The 19,471-nt window shown below is 41.5% G+C and overlaps 1 protein-coding gene across 7 annotated transcripts in view; it reads right to left on the bottom strand.

Annotated features, from left to right (window-relative positions):
- Positions 1-19,471, bottom strand: part of CBFA2T2 (CBFA2/RUNX1 partner transcriptional co-repressor 2) — a 67,887-nt gene that overhangs the window by 32,823 nt on the left and 15,593 nt on the right. Inside the window, exon 1 of one of the 7 annotated variants that reach the window (XM_053393928.1) lies at positions 11,179-11,395. The exons of the other annotated variants lie outside the window; for them this stretch is intronic. The gene's annotated coding sequence lies outside the window, so the exon portion shown is untranslated. Of the gene's footprint in view, positions 1-11,178; positions 11,396-19,471 lie in introns of those variants that run through there. 7 annotated transcript variants of the gene reach the window in all.

The raw sequence follows: 19,471 nt of genomic DNA, 5'->3' as shown, positions 1-19,471 counted from the left end.
CAGATGAGAAAGCTAAAAATAGTCATTCATACAAAGACGTAAAATGTGTTAAGTAAAGCAGATATGCGTTAACCTGGCACTGGAACAACAATGACGTCACTACCAGACATGCATGTAAAAGGAAGGCATTCCATAAAGAGGGTGCCAGCCACCACAAAGAAGGCTTTAGCCTCCAAACTTAGCCAAGGCCACTACCTCTCACGCTTGACAAAACCATGCTTTCTATTTAACTCAGTCATCTGTCCCTTCTCAGCCTAGATCAATTCCTCTAAAAAAAGGATGGTCAGAAGTGAAAATGGAATCTACAGGTAGATCTTTGGGTGATTTGCAGTAGCTTGCCCTAAAGAACCTGTATTCAAAGTTGAGAAACACTATATGGAAAAGTAAACTGAAACTAACAAAAATTGTTTATTTAGGTTCTCAGGCTTCCTCAAGACTACAGAAAGCTAGCAAAATTACCAGGCAATAAAATAATATTTCATAATGGCTAGCCTGCTGGGGACCTAGGGAGGGTGGGAAACAGCAGAACACTGGCAACCCACACAAACGTTTTAAGACAAGACAGACACAGGATATCGGAAACTTCAGTGAAGCCAAGAGAAAAGAAGCTACCATTTGGTGCAATTGCAGTAGTTATGAAATAAAAGCGATTGGACACCAAATCTGGATGTTATCCAACAGAAAATGACCTCTCCAAGTTCAAAAATGTTGGGGGACAAGGTCCTCATTTAGTAGCTAGAAGATTAACTATAAGATTACCCAATTAACTATAATCTAATAACTAGGAGACTCATGAAAGAAGTCATTGCAGAGGATCTCTCAATAGAGCACTGATGTCCTCAAGTTCAGAAAGCCTGTGTGACTCATATTCAATATGGCTAGTCTCATCCCAGTCTCCCCCTCGCTTTAGAATTTAAAAAAAAAGACTGAGACGGAAAGAGAACACTATAGATACTATTCAGAAAATGAGGGTAATAGCATATAGATCAGGACTTGCCAAACTTCTGAATTCTTTGACCCCCTCAATGAGTTTATAAAGTTGTCATTGATCCCAACCCAGATTCTTAGGGTTATAAATGAAAAAAATCAATATATATCAATATATAATCAGCATTTATTGATCAGCAGTCACCATTACTAGGAATGATAAAATGTAAAAAAAAAAGAAGTAAAACAATAAAGCAATATGGTCTGATAATACTGTTGTATTGTGGGATCCACTTATTAAGTACAGAAATTGCTCACTGGCAAAAGTGGTATGCTCTGAACATGCTCATGTCCCTTATTCTGAGCCTCATGGTTCCTAATTAAATGCTTTGCACTGTATCTTGTAAACTTCATTTCTACTACCTTTTTTACCCCCGTTCAGCCTCTAGGCAACAGCTTTCCCAACTTTTCATGTTGATGACACACTTTTTAGACATGCATCCCTTCACAACACAGTAATTCAGATTTACTAGCAAAATGGAGGTTAAACTACCACCCTTCCAGCCCCAGGAGGAATACAGGTAGCGTTCGTGCAACACACCTACACACTAACATGTTGTGACACACAGCTGGGAAAGCTCTGGTCTAGGCCTTTATTCACCCCATGCCCAGTCCCATTGACTCAAGGGAGTCGATAACAACCATTTTGTGAAACGCTGGTCTAGGTGGTATTCTTTGAAGATTCAAGCTGCTATGAAAAGCTGAGAAGTAGCACATGCCCACAGAGAACGTATTATTTTTAAAAAATGGAGAGAGAGAAAGCACAACACAGCTTTTAAATGTACAACTATTTAGAAAGTCAGGTTTAATTAACCAGAGAACACGCAGTCAAGAAAATTACAGGCAAAGGTATTGACCTGGGATGAGAAAAAAGTTGCACTACAAGGTCAACTTTCCTTGATGAGAACCAGCAGAGAGTCACTAAACATCAAGGAAAAGTTGTGCTCTTTGAAAATCCCAGATGTGAAGCAAAGTGCTGCAAGCAAGTCTGCCTCCAAAATGCAGGCTGGTCCACCAGGGGAGCTTCTTCACCAAAAGTTATTTTTGGTGGTGGCCTCATGCAGCAAGCAACAAGCAAAATGATGGAAGATATATAAAAAGGAATTGTTGCTCGGTCCCTGCTCCTGCCAACCTAGCAGTTCGAAAGCACGTCAAAAGTGCAAGTAGATAAATAGGTACCGCTCTGGCGGGAAGGTAAACGGCGTTTCCATGCGCTGCTCTGGTTCGCCAGAAGCAGCTTAGTCATGCTGGCCACATGATCTGGAAGCTGTATGCCGGCTCCCTTGGCCAATAAAGCGAGATGAGTGCTGCAGCCCCAGAGTCGGTCACGACTGGACCTAATGGTCAGGGGTCCCTTTACCTTTATGCTTATGGAAAACGCTCTAATGAAATGGAGGCAAAATGGAAACACGGAGAAACAAGAGGGATATATCAGCATGCTTGGACAGAGGGGGAAAGAACACATTCCCCCACCAAAAAGAAAAAGCCCAAACAGCCCAATGGAGGAAAGTGGTGGAGGTTCCTAATCAGAGGGTGGATAGCCATCTGTCGGGGATGCTTTAGCTGCAATTCCTGCATTGCATGGTGTTGGACTAGATGATCCTTGGGGTCGCTTCTAATTCTACAATTCTGTGGCAGCATTCTCAGTTGCCATGGACGAACAAGTGTCATTTTTTGGGGGGGCGGGAGGAAAATTGCTAGGGAGATAGAGGTTCAAGAGGAGCATGCTTTGCTGAAAGCCATTGCTGACCCCCAGTAGGGGCATTACCATTAGGGGTTTTTTTTAGTTAGAGGTTTTTAGTTTGGAGAAAAGGCAAGTAAGAGGTGACATGATAGAAATATGTAAGATTATACATGGCATGGAGAAAATGGGTGGAACAAGTACAGCTGGTCCCTATCCGGAATGCAGATTTGCATTGTGCTGAAGTGGCTACTTAAGTGTCACCATCAGACACTACATGAATGTGGAAAAAATTGCCTTGGGTCAGGCAGCATTTGGCCAGAGGGTCGTCCTACATTAATTTTATTATCTAATTTTACGGATTGCAGTCTAGGCCCGCCCCCTAGTTGGGATTAGCTGTTGCATGTCCCAATCTGATAGTGTTTTCACCACAAGCCAAAATAGTATGGTGGGTACCTACCTGAAACTTGGTTTCCAATGTGGTACACCCTACTTAATTGACTGCAATATAAGCTTTTCAGCTTTGCCTTCATGACAATACAGTGGTACCTTGGTAAGAACAGTCCTGTTTAAGAACGATTCGGTTTACAAACTCTGTAAAACCAGAAATAGTGTCCTAGTTTGAGAACTTTACCTCGGTCTAAGAACGGAATCCGAACAGTGGAAGGGCACTGGCGGCAGGAGGTCTCATTAGGGAAAGCGCGCCTCTGTTTAAGAACGGTTTCGGTTTAAGAATGGACTTCTGGAACGGATTAAGTTTGTAAACCGAGGTGCCACTGTCTTAGCATCACTTCTTCTATAATACTGGGAACCAGGTTTGTGTTGTTCCTGTTGTTGAATAACTACTTGAAGGTTTCAGTGTTGCTGCTGTGCTTTAAGATATTCCCAGCATTATGACTTGAAACCATAAGCTCAAAGTCACATAGTCTACAATGCCCACTGGAGAAATCAGAGACCCCAGGTGGAAGCTATTTTGAGAACACTTTCCCCTGTTACAAGATCACTAGCAATTGCAGAGGTTGATGGTAGGCAACTTTGGATGCTACAAATAAAGTGCATAACAGAATGAGCAAGTGACTTGCACTTCCTGTGTACAGTGGTACCTCAGGTTAAGTACTGAATTCGTTCCGGAGGTCCATTCTTAACCTGAAACTGTTCTTAACCTGAAGCACCACTTTAGCTTAATGGGGCCTCCTGCTGCCACCGCGCCGCCAGAACACGATTTCTGTTCTCATCCTGAAGCAAAGTTCTTAACCTGAAGCACTATTTCTGGGTTAGCGGAGTCTTTAACCTGAAGCGTATGTAACCCGAAGTACCACTGTAATATAAAAGTCAGAAAATTCTCATGTCTCCTATGCAGTAAGATGCAAGAGTTCCAGCTCACTTACACCTTACATAAGCACCACCAAAACAAAAACACAAAACTACAGCCCACATTAGCTAAATGATTATGTCAGCAGCTGGAAGGAAACAACTTTCCTGATCACTACCAGCTGGGAGGTTTGTCCCATTAATTTGTAAACACAGCAGGAAAAATCAATTCTGTCCCTCCCACCCACCCACACATTCAACAGAAGCCAGAACATTGAATTTTTCTCTCACCAAGATATGAGTGCAATGAAGCTACTTCTCGATTTGACAGGGAAGTGACCGGGGGGGTGGGGGGAGAGAACTCTGAAGTGACTGTAAGTTTAACACCCAGAAGAAACAAAAATTAGAGCTTAAAGGGTCTCAATGTTTTTCTAAAACACGTTACAAAATTGGACAAGCGGAGTCCTGAGGTTTGGGACCTATACACGCTATCCAGAGGAGTTTCTCTCCAAGAAAGAGAAAAATCAAAACATCTGCTAGACATTGGTGGAAAACCAAAGTACAGTATTAATTGTCCACACCCCTGAAAGTTAGAGACAGGAATTAGCAGTATTTCATGGGTTGGCTAAACAGAGGAATTACAGGATTACCGAAAGTTACAAGCCCATCTGCAAGAATAGAATGCCTACAATTTAGCTCACAGCCGGATTAACCACCAGGCAAAACTATTATATTAATATAATGTTGCTATGTGTTCAAAACACAAAGCTACCTAGTTTTTCTAAGTGGCCACTATGCTTTATAATATGCACTTAAGCACAGTACACAGGAAGTAGGTTGCTAAGTGCTACAGTGAGCGATAAAATTGAGGATCTGTATGTGTGATTTAAGATGCTCATTTTGAAGAATTAGCCTTGAACATAATGGCTCCCATTTACATGAGCCTAATCAGCTTCCTTCTTCCACCTGCTCTGCGTGCAAAATACTCGTGTGTTTAAACCTCTCAGTAATTGATGTCCATTTTCTCCACAGGATCTCAAGGTACAGTTTGAATGCAAGACAGACAGATGCACCCCTCACACACCCTCTGTCTGCATCGAAGAACCAAACCCCAAACAAAGCAATAGCTAAAGCCAACCTTTCCAAGAACATCCTGCGCTACAACAACACAGAGCAAACTATTTCCCTTTGAAACTCCTAAAACATATGTGACACAACAAAATTGTAAGTTCTGTTTTGGCAGAGGGTACATATTTTACTTCCTTCAAGAAAGAATATCCACCTCTTACTAATCCACAAAACTGTTAGCTAGTCATGTGAGGGATAGTGCATATTATCAGTGATGAGTGGTTTCAGTCTTCTTCCTGCATGAAGACAATGGCTGTGATCAAAATGATCATACCTTAGCTTAATAAGCAGAGATATAAATGAACTTGGTGGCTACACAATCTGCAGCTTTGCTACACTCGTTGCAGGAGTTTGCAAAGAAACCAGGTATTGTTTCTCGTTTCATCTGAACACAGAAACTACGGATTTTTTCCCCTCCTTTTAAAAACTTGCCTCCTATATTGTGATTGCACAGTGCTGACACTGACACACACACACACACACAAACTGAGGGGTAGGAAGAAACTTAAGATGTCAAGCTGCATAATATCTAGTGGACCAACTATCCAGAGAAACAAGTTGGCTAGGAACCAAACAAAATGATTTCACGATCACTAGCAAATCCTGATACCACATCATTTCCTTGTTCAAATTATAGGCTGCCCTCTAGCTCTTTCTAAACAAAACAGAAATCCTCTTATTTGTTTTTTTTTGTTTAACCGTGCATTTTAGCTAGGCTCAACTTTGCAAAACAAACATATCTAAGGTTGGGGTGGGTGAGGGGATACACACAACACTTTCGATTAAATGTTAATAACTTATGTTGAGAGGAGCTCAGGCAAACCTACAGGGTTCTCCTTCAAGATCTCAGCTGAAATTCATCAGTCATTTGTTTCAATGGTGCTTGTGCTGGCAAACATCCAAGTAAATTGTGCCTTTAGATGAAGGTGGAATTTGATACGGGGAAGAATACAAATTTTCTTTCAGGCTCCACAGACTTATTTTTAGCAAACTAACAAGCCGTATGTAAACGTTACCACTTTCCTCTTGAGGCAGCACTTCCCTCATGTCATTTATAGGAGTGGTTCAACTGGACAAAAAAGTTCACTGGCTAAATACTTTCCATTGATGATCATCTAACCGCTGGCAGGGTCCTTCCAGCTAGTGAAAAATCCTCACACATTTGGCTATTTCAGAGCACTCCCTCGCTAGCCAACGCTTATTGCGCATTTGGGAAGCATTGAAGGAAGAGGGGAGGAGAGGAGAGGGTGTAATTAGCTTCACTTGTAAAATGTTTGCCATAGTTGTAATGCTGACTGATGGGAAGCCTATGGGGGGAGCCTAATAGATTTCAGGACATTGTTCCTTGCAGATAATAAAGTGTGTGTGTTTCAGGGTGGAGAAATTGGTAAGTGGATACTACTTCCCACCACAAGCCCATATGGATGTAATCAAGCGCAAGGGTGGCAGCTGGGGCCAATAAGAGTCACCTGCAGTTGAGGGACACGAGGGGCTTGGGGATCGGTTTTTAATGCTAATTTCCCCTCCAAAACAATGAGCTAGAAAGAGCAAAGTAACAGACGAGATGGGATGAATAGAGACCGGCTGGAACAATAGCTGCACCTGGTGTTAGGAGCAGAGGAACAGAGCTGGCACGCGTCAACAGCACAGGGCACATCTGTTACCCTCACAAAGTAGCCCATCCCCCTCCTTCTCCACCAGCCTGCGAAAGCCATATGAGGCCTTTAAATATTCACAGCTTGCCGTACAAGCAACAAGTTTGAGTTCTTTCAAAGGCTCCAGTGGTCTCTTCTCTGTCTAGCCTACCAGAGTGCACCGAATGACAGAAGGCGATCACAATTCACCTCACAGAACAGGGCAAAGCGACCCGTCGAAAAAGCGAGAGAAAGTCAAATTAAGTTAAATGGAAAGCCCAAAAGTCTGTGAATCAAGTTGCTTCCATGGTATGGAGGATGCCTGGTTTTTTTTCAGGATCTCACAGGTTTTGTCTCTCCACCCCACCCCACACAAATCTGTGCCATTAGCCAAGCAACAGAGCGACATAGCAGAACTCTGCCCAATATGTGCCATTTCTAAAAGACTCGGTTCATATTTGGGAAGACAATCACCTACTGAGCTATTGTTAACTTGCAAAAGGACTTGGCAGCGCAACTGGACTGAATATAAAAGAACATGTTAAGCTTCATACTGCAAATATGCCACTCAGAGCAAGAGCCTTTAGTGAGGAAAATGTACACAGCAAGGTAAAGTCCACAAAAGGTCCCTTCAGAAACTTCTTTCCTGGTAGGTCTATGCTACAGTCAGGAGGCTATGAGATCTTGGGAGCATACTATCGTTAAAAGCAGAAGTGGGAATGTTTCAAGATTCAGCTCAGAAACCCACACCCATAGCCTATATTTAAATCCACTTCATCTCAGAATAGCAGAAAACTTATTCTGTGGACAGACCATCAAAGCTTTATCCAATTCCCTCTCATACAGTACGGAGATTCGAGAGGGCGAAGTCACTGCCACATCTAGCCCTTGAGAAACATGAAATATGTTAATATTTAACTTGTGGTAAAGTTAAAATATTTGGAGTGACTGAGAAAAACTAGTTCCTAGCAGTTCCTTTTTTCTTGTTGCCTTATATTCAACTTCTAGGGTGCCTGAATCAGTACAGCTGGCTGTCATTTTTTCCTATTTAGTCTCAAAGGTAGTTTCTGAATGGATCATACCTTCCATTGTTGAACGAGTGAAAAATGTAGCTGCCCAGAATGGCCCAGAAAAGTGATCCAGTCAAAAGAAACCACCTTCCTTATCCAAGGACAGCCTTCCCCACCCTGATGCTCTCTAGAAGTTTTGAACCACAACTCACACCTGGGTTGTTGTAGGCCAAACATCTGGAGGGTACCAAATTAGTGAAGGCTACCATATACAAATTGAAATTTAGCATGAAGCAATGTATTTCAATCAGCACATCTTAGAAGCTGCCATTGCTCTCCATCAAAATTACACCTGGATTTATTTATTTTAACATTAAAATTTCAATCAAGGGGAGGGCACTCTTTAAGCTTGACTTCAGGTACAGAAGTACCCCAAACTGGCACAGCCCCTTTCTAATGAACACAACCAGAAGCTATACCATCTTATAAAAGAAACAGCGCCAATATTTCTGTAGGATGTGCTTAATATGATTGCACTTGCAAGAAATGAATTCAAATTATTGAGTACCAACATCAACATTTTCAGGCAACTGGGGTAGTATTCAATATTACTCAGAGAAGACCCATTGAAGTTAATGAGCATGACTAACTTAGGTTCATTATTTTCAATGGGCCTACTCTGCATAGGATTTAGCTGAATACCACCCTAAGTCATCAGGAAGTTGGAAACTTTACAATTACTGGGCTGCGTAATTTCAAAATTTTTGTTTGACAGCTTTAACAGTATCCATTCACAATTCAACCAATTCCTCCATATTTAACCTCTCATCCCCACCCCCACCCCACAAGCAGGTGGCAAAATATCTTTAAACCAACAGACATGGCACTTCTTGCATTTACAGCAGATTCACACCAATGCAAACTTGAATTAGGCTACAAACAACTTGAAAATGAATAGGAACAAAATTCAACTTTGAGTCTTTTGATATTCAACTGTACAGAGCTAATAGCATACAATAATATGGTGTTTATGATCAGTGGACTTTGGGTTACTAAATAATATTTGTCAAACAATTAGATCTGCAGAGGGAAAGGGGGCATTAGAACAACAAAAGCCACATTGGTAAGTTCTTTACAATGGGAAGTATTCATGCTGCAGCTTTTACAGTAAGGAAAATACTCAGGTCTCTTTGTTGAACTGCATTCTCTCAACTGAGCAACAGTTCTTGGCTTACTTTAATCCAGGGATGGGGAACACTTTTCAGCTTGAAGAACACATTTCCTTCTGCACAACCTTCTGGGGGCTATATGCCAGTGGTTAGCGGGGCCAGAGGCAAAAGTGCAGAGAGAAATGAATGTGAATGTTATGCTAGTTTTGATACACCCTCACGCATCCAAGCAACCAGGAAGTGTTATCAGAGTTCATAGACACATTCCCGCCATGCAAAAACACCAAGAAGGGTGAAAGCAGGGCCAATGAGAGATGTGGCCTAGAGAGACCAGAAGGACCACATCTCTCTTCTTATGTTATTCAAAACAGAGTTTGAGGTCTTTCTTCTCCGAAGTCCAGCCTTTCAAGTTACGGAAATTCTTCTCAAAGCTACTGAGAAGCTATCTGTCAATAGCTTGAGTGTCCGGAAATTCTAAAAGTAGCTTTATGCTTTTCACGTAAGAATGAGACCCCCAGTCCTATGGTCAAAAACTTACTGAAGGACCTCACCTCGAGTATTCATATCTGAAGATACTGATAAATATCTACGGGTAGACCAACATGCTTCAGTCAAATGGCTTTCTACAAGGACTTTCTAGTAAATTATATTCATCCAACCCCTAACTCTCATTGTATCTCCTCAAAATGACACACTTATCAAACTCCTGGTGCTAGATTAGGAATAGTACACCACACAGAGAGACACACACAATAAACTACTGCTGGTTTCTCTATACAGCCTCACACTTCCAAGGAGCTCATTAGCAACACTGACCACTGCATGAGCCTTTGAGGAAATCAATCTAGACACACATTGAAGATGATCACCCACAAGACATTTTATGTCATGAAGCAACACCCACTATGTTTTTTGTATGTGCATTACTGATGAGGAAAAAAGCAACACTGCCTACTTCTGTAAACTATTTCTTAGCAGCACACTAACATAAATTGAAAGAAAGGACCAAAAATGAGGTGGGAGCAAAGGGTAAGCTCACAGTTGCAGTCATTTCTTTCAGCTCTGAATAACCACAACTAAGCAGAAGAGAAAGCTTGCTCAAGTCCCTATGTTTTCAGGTTTAGGAAAGCAAATGTTGTTTGGGATGCGAGCATAGGCATTGTTATAATGCAGTATGTCAGACTGGGGGATTTGGCTGTTAGCAGTGAACACATGCATAGTACTATTTATCACTTTGCTAAAAAGGGAAGCCCCACCATTTTGCATGAACCAAACAAAAGCAAGTGGGAATTAGGGAATAAACCTGCCTTGGTCTAGGTGTCCCAAAGGACGAATGCACATCTTTAAACCTTTCCAGTCTGATCTCTTAAGTAACTGGGTGAAGCATTTAATGGAAACACAGAAAAATAAAAACGATAGTGGGTCAAGAGTTTGAATCCTGTACACAAAAAACAAAACAATAATTTGGGGCAAACAATGATTTGGCACTTCCTGGGTGCGCAAAACAGAATCCAAGGTTCTGTAGCTACCCATTACACACAAATATACCTTGACAATGAAGATTTTTATAATGAGTGCACACTGCTGCACCATAAACTGCACCAAAGAGTTAAACACCAGCAGCATTAACTGCTGCTTTTTCCAGGAGAGGGAGCATGTTAAGTGTACGCAAGCCTGACAGGAATGCAAACAGAACAATATGCATTAAAAAAAAAAAGCATTAAAAATTATTTGAAATGAAAACTGGAATTCACTGCTTGCGTTTATCCCATTACTGCATGACTGTCATTTTTATGCAAATATTAAAAAAAAATTATTGTAGTGTAAAGTCTATGGCATCATATATATTTATTTAAAAAAACATCCCATTACACTATGAATTATTGAAAGCTAGCATCCTTCCTAAGAAATCATGTTTCCTCATGACAAAAGAAAGATACGGCATTTGCATTGCTTTTTCTCTCAGCTACGAAAATCCATGTAGCAAATCTGCTCATCTAATGAAGTTTTGACACAGCAGAGGCACTGCAGTCAAACTGAGGGTTGGTTAGGGAGCAGGGAGGGAGCTGTAGCAAAGTACTGCATCTGTTAACATTTTCTCTTGCATGCACACACACAGGCACCAACCTAATGAATAAAATTGTGCTTCTGGTGCAATTTAGGCCACAAAACAGCTTTTTTAAAAAAAAAAATCCCAGTAAAACTGAAATCAGAACAGCCTTCTTTAAGAGGAGTATTATTTAGAGGAGCTCACTTACCGTATGCACCCAAATGCCAAACAACAACAACAACAACCAGGCTGCTGTCCAAAAGACACCCGATTTCTTTAAAATATAAATAAAAATGGGTCTTCTTTTGCAGCTCCTAATCTTCAAGCGGAGTCTGTGACAAACCTTCCTTCTCTTTTCATTAGCTGGACATGTGTCAGCTTCCTCACATCTGCGATTTCTCACTGACTGGAGCCGCCTGTCTGATTCCAGAGAAACACAGATGGATCCCAGATGGGAAGGTCCTGCCAAACAGACCAGCTCTTTACCTTGCCAGAATACCCAGATATGCGCTCTCTCGCTCTTGCTCTCACACACGTCTCTCTCTCTCTCTCTAGTACTCCCCCCCCCGCCCTCCTCCCTGTCACTTGCTCTCTGTTACCAGGACTCTCTGCCAGCTGATGTCACTAAGTACACACCTACTGGTGGCTTTCACATTAAGTCTGACATTAATATGTTAAAGACTTGTAATTTGTTTATAGCCAAATCGGGGCGGGAGGGAGGAGAGAGACAGCGCCGTGCTAAAAGTATCCAAGATCAACCCTGGTGAGTAACGGCAACGGCGATGGCACTGCATGTCCAGCGGGACTGACCATGCCAAAAGCCTCCATCTTTATCCTCCTCCAGCTCTTCTTGCCTTTTATGAAACATGCACACTGGAGACTAATATACTAAGTCATAAGCTTCCTTGGGACAAATGGACTGGTCATCTCAATGGGTAGCAAGAGAGCACAAGGTGGTTGTTTTTGCTAAGTGGGTTCCAATGAATGCAAGGGGTAGGATTTACGCCACATTGCTATGCAGAGCACAAACGAATACAAAAAACCAATCAAGTGAACATGGAACCCCATCACTGTGCTTGTATCACCTGCACCCAGCAGAGGCCACTTGTGATTAATGGCCATGAGATAGTGTAATCAAACATCTAGAGAGGGACAATACCTTTTAGCAGTGCAGCAGCCACTCCCAATTTCTACATTGTGCAAATTCCAATTAAAAAAATTAAAACACCTTCCCCCTTAATTTTGCCAAATATACCCTTTTCTGAATAAATCAGACCTTGCCTCCTCCTTTCATGCCCTAGTTAACTCTGCACTTGATTATCATAATGTACTCCACATGGGGCTACTCCATAAAGTATTCTGAAATTTCAACTGGCACAGAATGCTGCCCAGCCTTAAGTAATCAGAACCGTATTAATTTTACCCCCCTCGGGTGTTCCTTAAACAATCTGTGGACAGCATAGTGGGAAGGTATGACTTTTGGAGTGGGAATATATAAAGGACAGTTATAAGTGTATTCTGAGAGTCCTTACAGTCCTCCCCACACATCAAGAAATCTGCATTAATCACAGTTCCCCATCATTCAACTGAATGTGTTTAGTATAGGTGGAGTACAAACGGGGCTTCTAACTTGGGCAATTATTTCAGGACTCTGACAAAATAGGCCCTGTCTGTTGAAAGCTTATGCCATCATCTTATGCTAAATCTCTAAAGCTACCACAAGACTTGTTGCTGTTGTTGCCGTTGTTGTAATATAGACCAATCTGGTTATCCTCCAAACCTCTCACCGGACTACTGAAGTGTTCATCAAAAGCTTCATCTTAACTTTCAGTTTTGATTTATTTATTTTTAAACTGAATTTGGAGAAATTCAGTTTAATTAATTTTCTGAAGCTTTCCAACAGCATGTAAAACTTCCCTGTAAACTGTCTCTCATATCTTGGCCACAGGGTCTGCAACAATACAAAATGTGGCATGTGTTAGCAATTAGAAAGCAGCAGCACGGGGGGGGGGGGGGGAGAGTGATAGGTTTCTGATGTTACAGGAGTGCTAAACTAGATCTCGAATCCCCAACACAGGAAGTGCATGTTTATAAGGCAAGCATTCTCACAAGATGGAAGAAATGATCAAAGGAGGGGGAAAGCCAGTAAGAAGTCACATGGTTTTTTAAGTTATGCAAGTGTGCTTCAGATGGCAGCCTCAGAAAAGCCTTCAATTAATTGCCTAGTACATATTGCTGTGGTTCTTGAACTGTTGCAGAAAATGTGTCATGAATGAGAATGATTTGGCCTCCATATTTTTAAAGATGTATGCCAATGCTTAAAAAGTAGGTGTTTAAAATTCCCAGAGTCAAAATCATTCTACTGGATGCTGAAGAGATTTTCAAAAGCTAAACCAGAGCGCTTAAAAGCCCTGTGGACAAGCAGGAAGAGAAAAACTCCCAACAAGGTAGCAATATCCCCAAGTTCTCCAGATTTCTAGAGATCACAATATACATGGCATGGGGCTGAAATCCTACATTCTTGTTATCTGCATTCACACACCAGTGTAATCAATGAGGCTTCATAGGAGACATGGGCACTAGCACTCTGTATCACAGGCGTTTTTTTAAAAGATCTTGGATGAGAGAAATAGTATTCCCTGATAAATTACTTTCAGTGCTGTTAAGAATACTGATTAAGAGCATATTCTAAGTCAAAAAGCAGACATTAGTTATTGCTGTCGTGAACTGCATGTGAATATTTAATACATTTTTTTTCAGGAAAATTGCTCACACAAGAATAAAGACGCCCTCTTTTTCTGACACAAGTATTATATTCTTACACATATATGAAAAAATATGAAGCTGCAACATACTAAGAATCTATTAGTTGGATTATTCAAGCAAACTGGGAATTATATTGCTCCTTATTAAATAGCTTAAGTAGCTACCCCCATCCAACAGTTGCTTCCATCAACATAGAGCTGTAATAAAGCACTTGCATCTGTTGAATTTCTGCCTGTCAGGCAGCTGTTGAGGGTTCAAGAGCAATGTTCATGTGCCCGTCGAAATGTGATGGGCTCATCTCCTTCATGATAGCTGATTCTTTGGGCTGCTTCACATACTCCTTTTTCCAAACGAACCTATAAATTACTAGACGTTTTAATTTGAGCACACACATGCAGACACTGGCAAATAAATGCGTCTTGCAGGTACACTCATAGTGCAGCTGGTAGTGGCCACAGCTCCAAGTTGTGAAGGTGGCATACCTGAGTAACATCTGAAACAGCCTTCAGAAACAATTATGTGAGTTTACCCTTCCCTTCAAAGATTCAAACTTACTTGATTACCACAGGCTCTTTTAGTGAATAAATGTCCTTGGTGTATGGCAAGAATGGGGAGACTGTGGCCCCTTCAGATGTTGTTGGACTATAATTCCTGTCAGCCCTGGGCACTCGCTTTGCTTGTTGGGACTGATGGGGGTTGGAGTCCAGTAGTTTTCTGGAGCGCTGTTCCCCATCTACGGTATATGGCATTGCTTAGTTGAACTAGCGTCAATGTTCCTCATCTATAAAATAGTAATTATTACTTGGTTGGTTACCTGAGATCACATCTTTATGTTCTCCTTGTGTCATTTTAGGTCTGATGTTAAGAGTTCTGCAGCAACTTAGAAATGAATTTGTACTTATTATAACAAGGTTTCCCCAATTTATGGTTTACAAGGTACAGGAATCCATTGTAATCAGCTCTTCCTCCCCTCTCCAGCTGCCATTTTTGGTACCAGTTCCAGTTGGCTGATCCTAGAGTTCTAGTTTGAAAAACAAAAGGTAGACCCTATAAGCTTGAGGTTGGTCTGATTCAGTCCTAAACGGTTATCCTCATCAGCAAACCTCCCACAGAGGAAACAGATTTAGGGCATTCGGCATACGAACTTTCTAACACAGCAAGGTTTTGATAGGAAAAAAATGAGGCAGCAAACCAGCTTGGAGGAGGAGCAGCCAATGCCAGGATTTTGCAACCCAGACAGCAACAGCTCAGTGGAAAGAAATAATACTGCCTGCAATGACCGGGGAAATGCTTTGAAGCTGTTTTATTTTCTTCATGTAAGAAATTTCCATGCAACAAGCTAGGAAAACCAAAGTTTTGAGCACAGAAGACTATTCATATCTGCATCCTCGATGTGGTTTCCGAGTTCTAAGCCAGAATTTCTGTACCTATCACAGGCCATTTACACAATTTCCACAGAAGTTGAACTTGTGCTGACTTTTGTTAACTGTGATGTTGTCATACAACCCTTCCCCTTTTGCTGCTAGCTTTTACCCTGGAAAGAGGTCTCTAACTATTAGCATTTATCAAAATGCTGCCACTGGCATGGAGATTATTTAGGAATGCAATAGCAAACACTCATTGGACATCTTCCCAGCACTTTGCCTAGCATGGGCTTGTCCTTTGCCCTCCCATGCTATAAACAGGCTGTAGGGTCTACAGGACTTTCCATATCATGAGATAAATGGTACCCACTTCCTTTCACCGCTCCCTGTCGCATCTCCCCCTCACTCTTTTTTAAAGCTAAAGCATAAGATGATCCAGTGCAGAGGCAACATTGGTGTACCATTGGTGTACTTACAGCATTTATTAGGATCCATACTACTAAAGCAGGGAAGTGATAGAGACCACCTTCCTGGCTGATGAGCTTTAAATACACCTTTATTGCCCTCTTTCTTTGAAATGGAAGAATCATTAGTCCTCTTCGGGCAAACAAAATGGGGCAAGCATGCAAACCCCATCTCCAGAGACCCTGGTCATTCTAGTTGCACTTCAGACCTTCCTGTGTTGAGAGAGGGGGTGTGAAGGAGGGTTTTAAGAGCACTGGGTAAACATGTTTAGAAGCCTCGTTGTGATAGTGAAACCCCGCAAACATGGAACCAAACATGGTCATGGAAGGGATAGCTTCTCCTCACTTTCTGCCCAGAAATAGAAAACATTGCCCACAAATGGTTCCCTGTGAAAGACCAGAAGTATTTTCTGCCTGGGGAAATAACTTCTATTCAGTACGAATGCCTCAGATTGGAAGACCTGTACAGGTATAATTACTCAGTATGCATGAGTCAGCATGCTATTAATATGTTAATACCAGCACAGCAGCAGCTAAGAGGAAAAAAGGCTGCAATCCTATGCAATTACTGGAGAGTATATCCTAACTTCAAGTAAGCATGCAATGAAATCCATGCCCCATTGATTTTAACGGACTCAGACAGTGTGCAATGTAACTGAATACTCTCGACACTTTTACAACAAGCTGCTGTCAGACAGTTTCTTAAGCAATCTGATTTAGGGATGCAGGGTCAATTTTGCTGTGGTAAGATAGCTACTCCTCTCCTCATAGCATAAGCTCAAGTAGGTCTCTCCTTTATAAGTTTTGTGAGTATTTAAACAACATAAATCAATGCTGAGGGGGCATTTTTACACTTCTGATCCAGCACCTAAAGAATAATTTGCTACACAAACTGACCTCTTCAAAAAGACTCCTGCTCTGTGCAATAGCTGGGACCATCTTGCAGTAAGAGTTCTACAAATAAAGCACATATGTTCAGAAAGCAATTTCACTGCTTCTGAACAAAACTCCTGAATCGCCACCCCACACTATATTTCAGTTAAGATTTGGTAGGGCTACTGTTATAAGAATTTTAAGGTCATATATATAAAAAAAAATGTTCATAAACCACATGTCTGAAACCCCACAGATTAGGTCCTGAACAAATTGACCTCAAATATTTCTCTGCAAGGTCAATGTGGGAAACCTCCCCATTGTCTCTTTCCTCACAAATCCTGTCTTAACGGCACATTCAAGATATGAACATGGTGTGAGCTTGTGACCTAGATTCAGGAATTAAGTAGTTATAATAACGAAAGAGTGGCCAAAACCCAGATAATGCAATCAGGTAACTTGCCAGACAGGAGATAAACAACACACTCAGATTTCTGTTGTAGACCGCCTTTTCTGTGATGTAGGTATGCTGTATCTGGGGGGTGGTCTTGGGCTACACCCCTTCTGTGATGTATGATGTTTCTGGGGGTGGTCTTGGACTCCAGGGCGGGCAATTTAAAATGTCTATATAAGGGCTTGCGCGGATGGCTCTGGGTCCTCCTCTCTCCTGCATGTGGGGGAGCACCCTGCTGCAACAGTTAATAAAGATCAGGCTCACTAGCTGCTTTGCTTCTCAATATTCTCTGGTTGGTCTCTGTTATTTTCTCCTACCGATAGAGAACTTACAAAAGGACTCGATATGGGCTCTTGGGTACCCCATAAGGGAAAAGAAGCTGTTTTTTTACTTACATCAGCTACCGAAGGCCAAATAAGGTCTAATGAATAAATGCTAACTGACCCTCTGTTGCTGCAATCAGAACTGTGAAATGGGAATAATAATAATAATAATAATAATAATAATAATAATAATAATAATAGAAAAGAACAAAGTGCTCCCCTTGAAAGAAGCAGTTTGGAACCCTATTCTAGAATATGACTACCTCCAACATGTCTGTCTCACACCTCCAGGCATTGGTTCAACATCTGAACAGTTTTAATTTGGAAATTAATTTGGAAATGAGACGCGGGTGGCGCTGTGGGTAAAACCTCAGCACCTAGGACTTGCCGATCGCATGGTCGGCGGTTCGAATCCCCGTGGCAGGGTGAGCTCCCATCTTTCGGTCCCAGCTCCTGCCCACCTAGCAGTTCGAAAGCACCCCTAAGTGCAAGTAGATACCGGTAAATAGGTACCGCTTCATAGCGGGAAGGTAAACGGTGTTTCTGTGTGCTGCGCTGGTGCTGGCTCGCCAGAGCAGCTTCGTCACGCTGGCCACGTGACCCGGAAGTGTCTCCGGACAGTGCTGGCCCCCGGCCTCTTAAGTGAGATGGGCGCACAACCCTAGAGTCGGACACGACTGGCCCGTACGGGCAGGGGTACCTTTACCTTTAATTTGGAAATGGTCTGTCATACTGCTTAGGATATTGGATACCATTAATTAAACTGGGATCAGTTTACACTTGAAGTTTCAGCAAACAAATTAATTACTCTCAAACCTCGATACTGCCAGAGAATTGTGTCAGCTGCAGGATATGGGGAAAGAAAGCAGCCACCTCCTGAACTATTACTTGAAAAGGAGAAATATTAAAAATTGCAACCTGAATTAGATAGTTATGTTCTACTCTTCTGTCCAATAAGAATCCCCAAGGGAAAAAATATTGTCACTCATTAAAAAATAAATAAGCCAGCCAACAATACAACAGCAGAAAAAGCAAAAACAAAAAAACTGATGATTTGTAAAACTAACCACACATTAAATAAATACAGTATTGGGTTGTATCCAACTGAGTTTTACTCAGAGTAAACCGACTGAAATTGATGGACCTATCTTGTGATGCGCAATAATTACAAGTCTACTCCAAACATGGCTGAAACTGAATATAAATCACTGATCCTAAACATCCTCTGAAATAGCAGTAATGTCTAAAACTTAGCACAGAGGGAACCAAACGGCTCCACAAAGGGAGGCTTTGCAGAGCCTAGGTGCCACTATCAAAAAGGCCTCAACTTCCAAGGACATTTACTCTATTTCAGATAATCCAAGGGAGATAAAACAGGGCCTCTCTGGATGAGCGCACAGCAAGAAAGTTCATTTCATCAGACCTGTATGCATATTCATGTAGATATATGAATAACCTATCTTCTACAACCCTTTTCAGTGCAAGATTAAAACACTCTTTATTTAGGCAACCTTATACTTTGTCGCCTAACTTTATTTAGACAACATGCAAACATTGACATATTTTGCCCTTTTCTGCTGTTACTTTTAATTATTTATAAATCTTTTTAACTACGATGATAGAATCGTAATTTATAAATATCTTGTAAACTGTTGAGAGGTTTTGCTACAATGAAGTGGTGTGTAAATTTTGTTAAACAAACAAAAATAACAGGGAAATGTAATATTAGAGTTTTGTATAACTAAGTTCCAAACTTCAGTCCCACCTGTGCCTAAATGGGGGGGCGGGGGGGGAGTGATCAGACAAACAACTCAAGACCTTACTTGGGAGAGGATGTTAGTAGTGAGAAAGATGCTTCTGTGGTTAATTACTCCAATGCAGCAATTTGTTATGCATGACAACAGGGAGTTCATACCTTTGTGGAACTACAAAACAAGGCAACAAAAAGTCTTTGGCTGAATAGCTGTCTGAACAAGATAGGAGAGGAGTGAAGAATCAGATGTTGGTGGCACTACAACCCCTCTGAACTCTCACCACTGGACTCCTAGAATTAGAGTCCAATGACAACTGGAGGGCTTGAAGTAGGTGTTTCGAATGCACGAATTATAAAATTCTAGTTTCAAGCTGCCTTCACTACTAGCGACACAATAACCTTGTTGCGAATCTCCAGATTTTTAGCTTTAAACCTTAATACATTTTTCACACACGTCAAAAATAACACCTAAGGTTCCCTTACATTATTTTTTAGGTGCCTTCA

This window comes from Podarcis raffonei, chromosome 6, assembly GCF_027172205.1.
Source record: "Podarcis raffonei isolate rPodRaf1 chromosome 6, rPodRaf1.pri, whole genome shotgun sequence".
NCBI lineage: Eukaryota > Metazoa > Chordata > Lepidosauria > Squamata > Lacertidae > Podarcis > Podarcis raffonei.
This window is presented reverse-complemented; position numbering and strand designations above follow the sequence as displayed.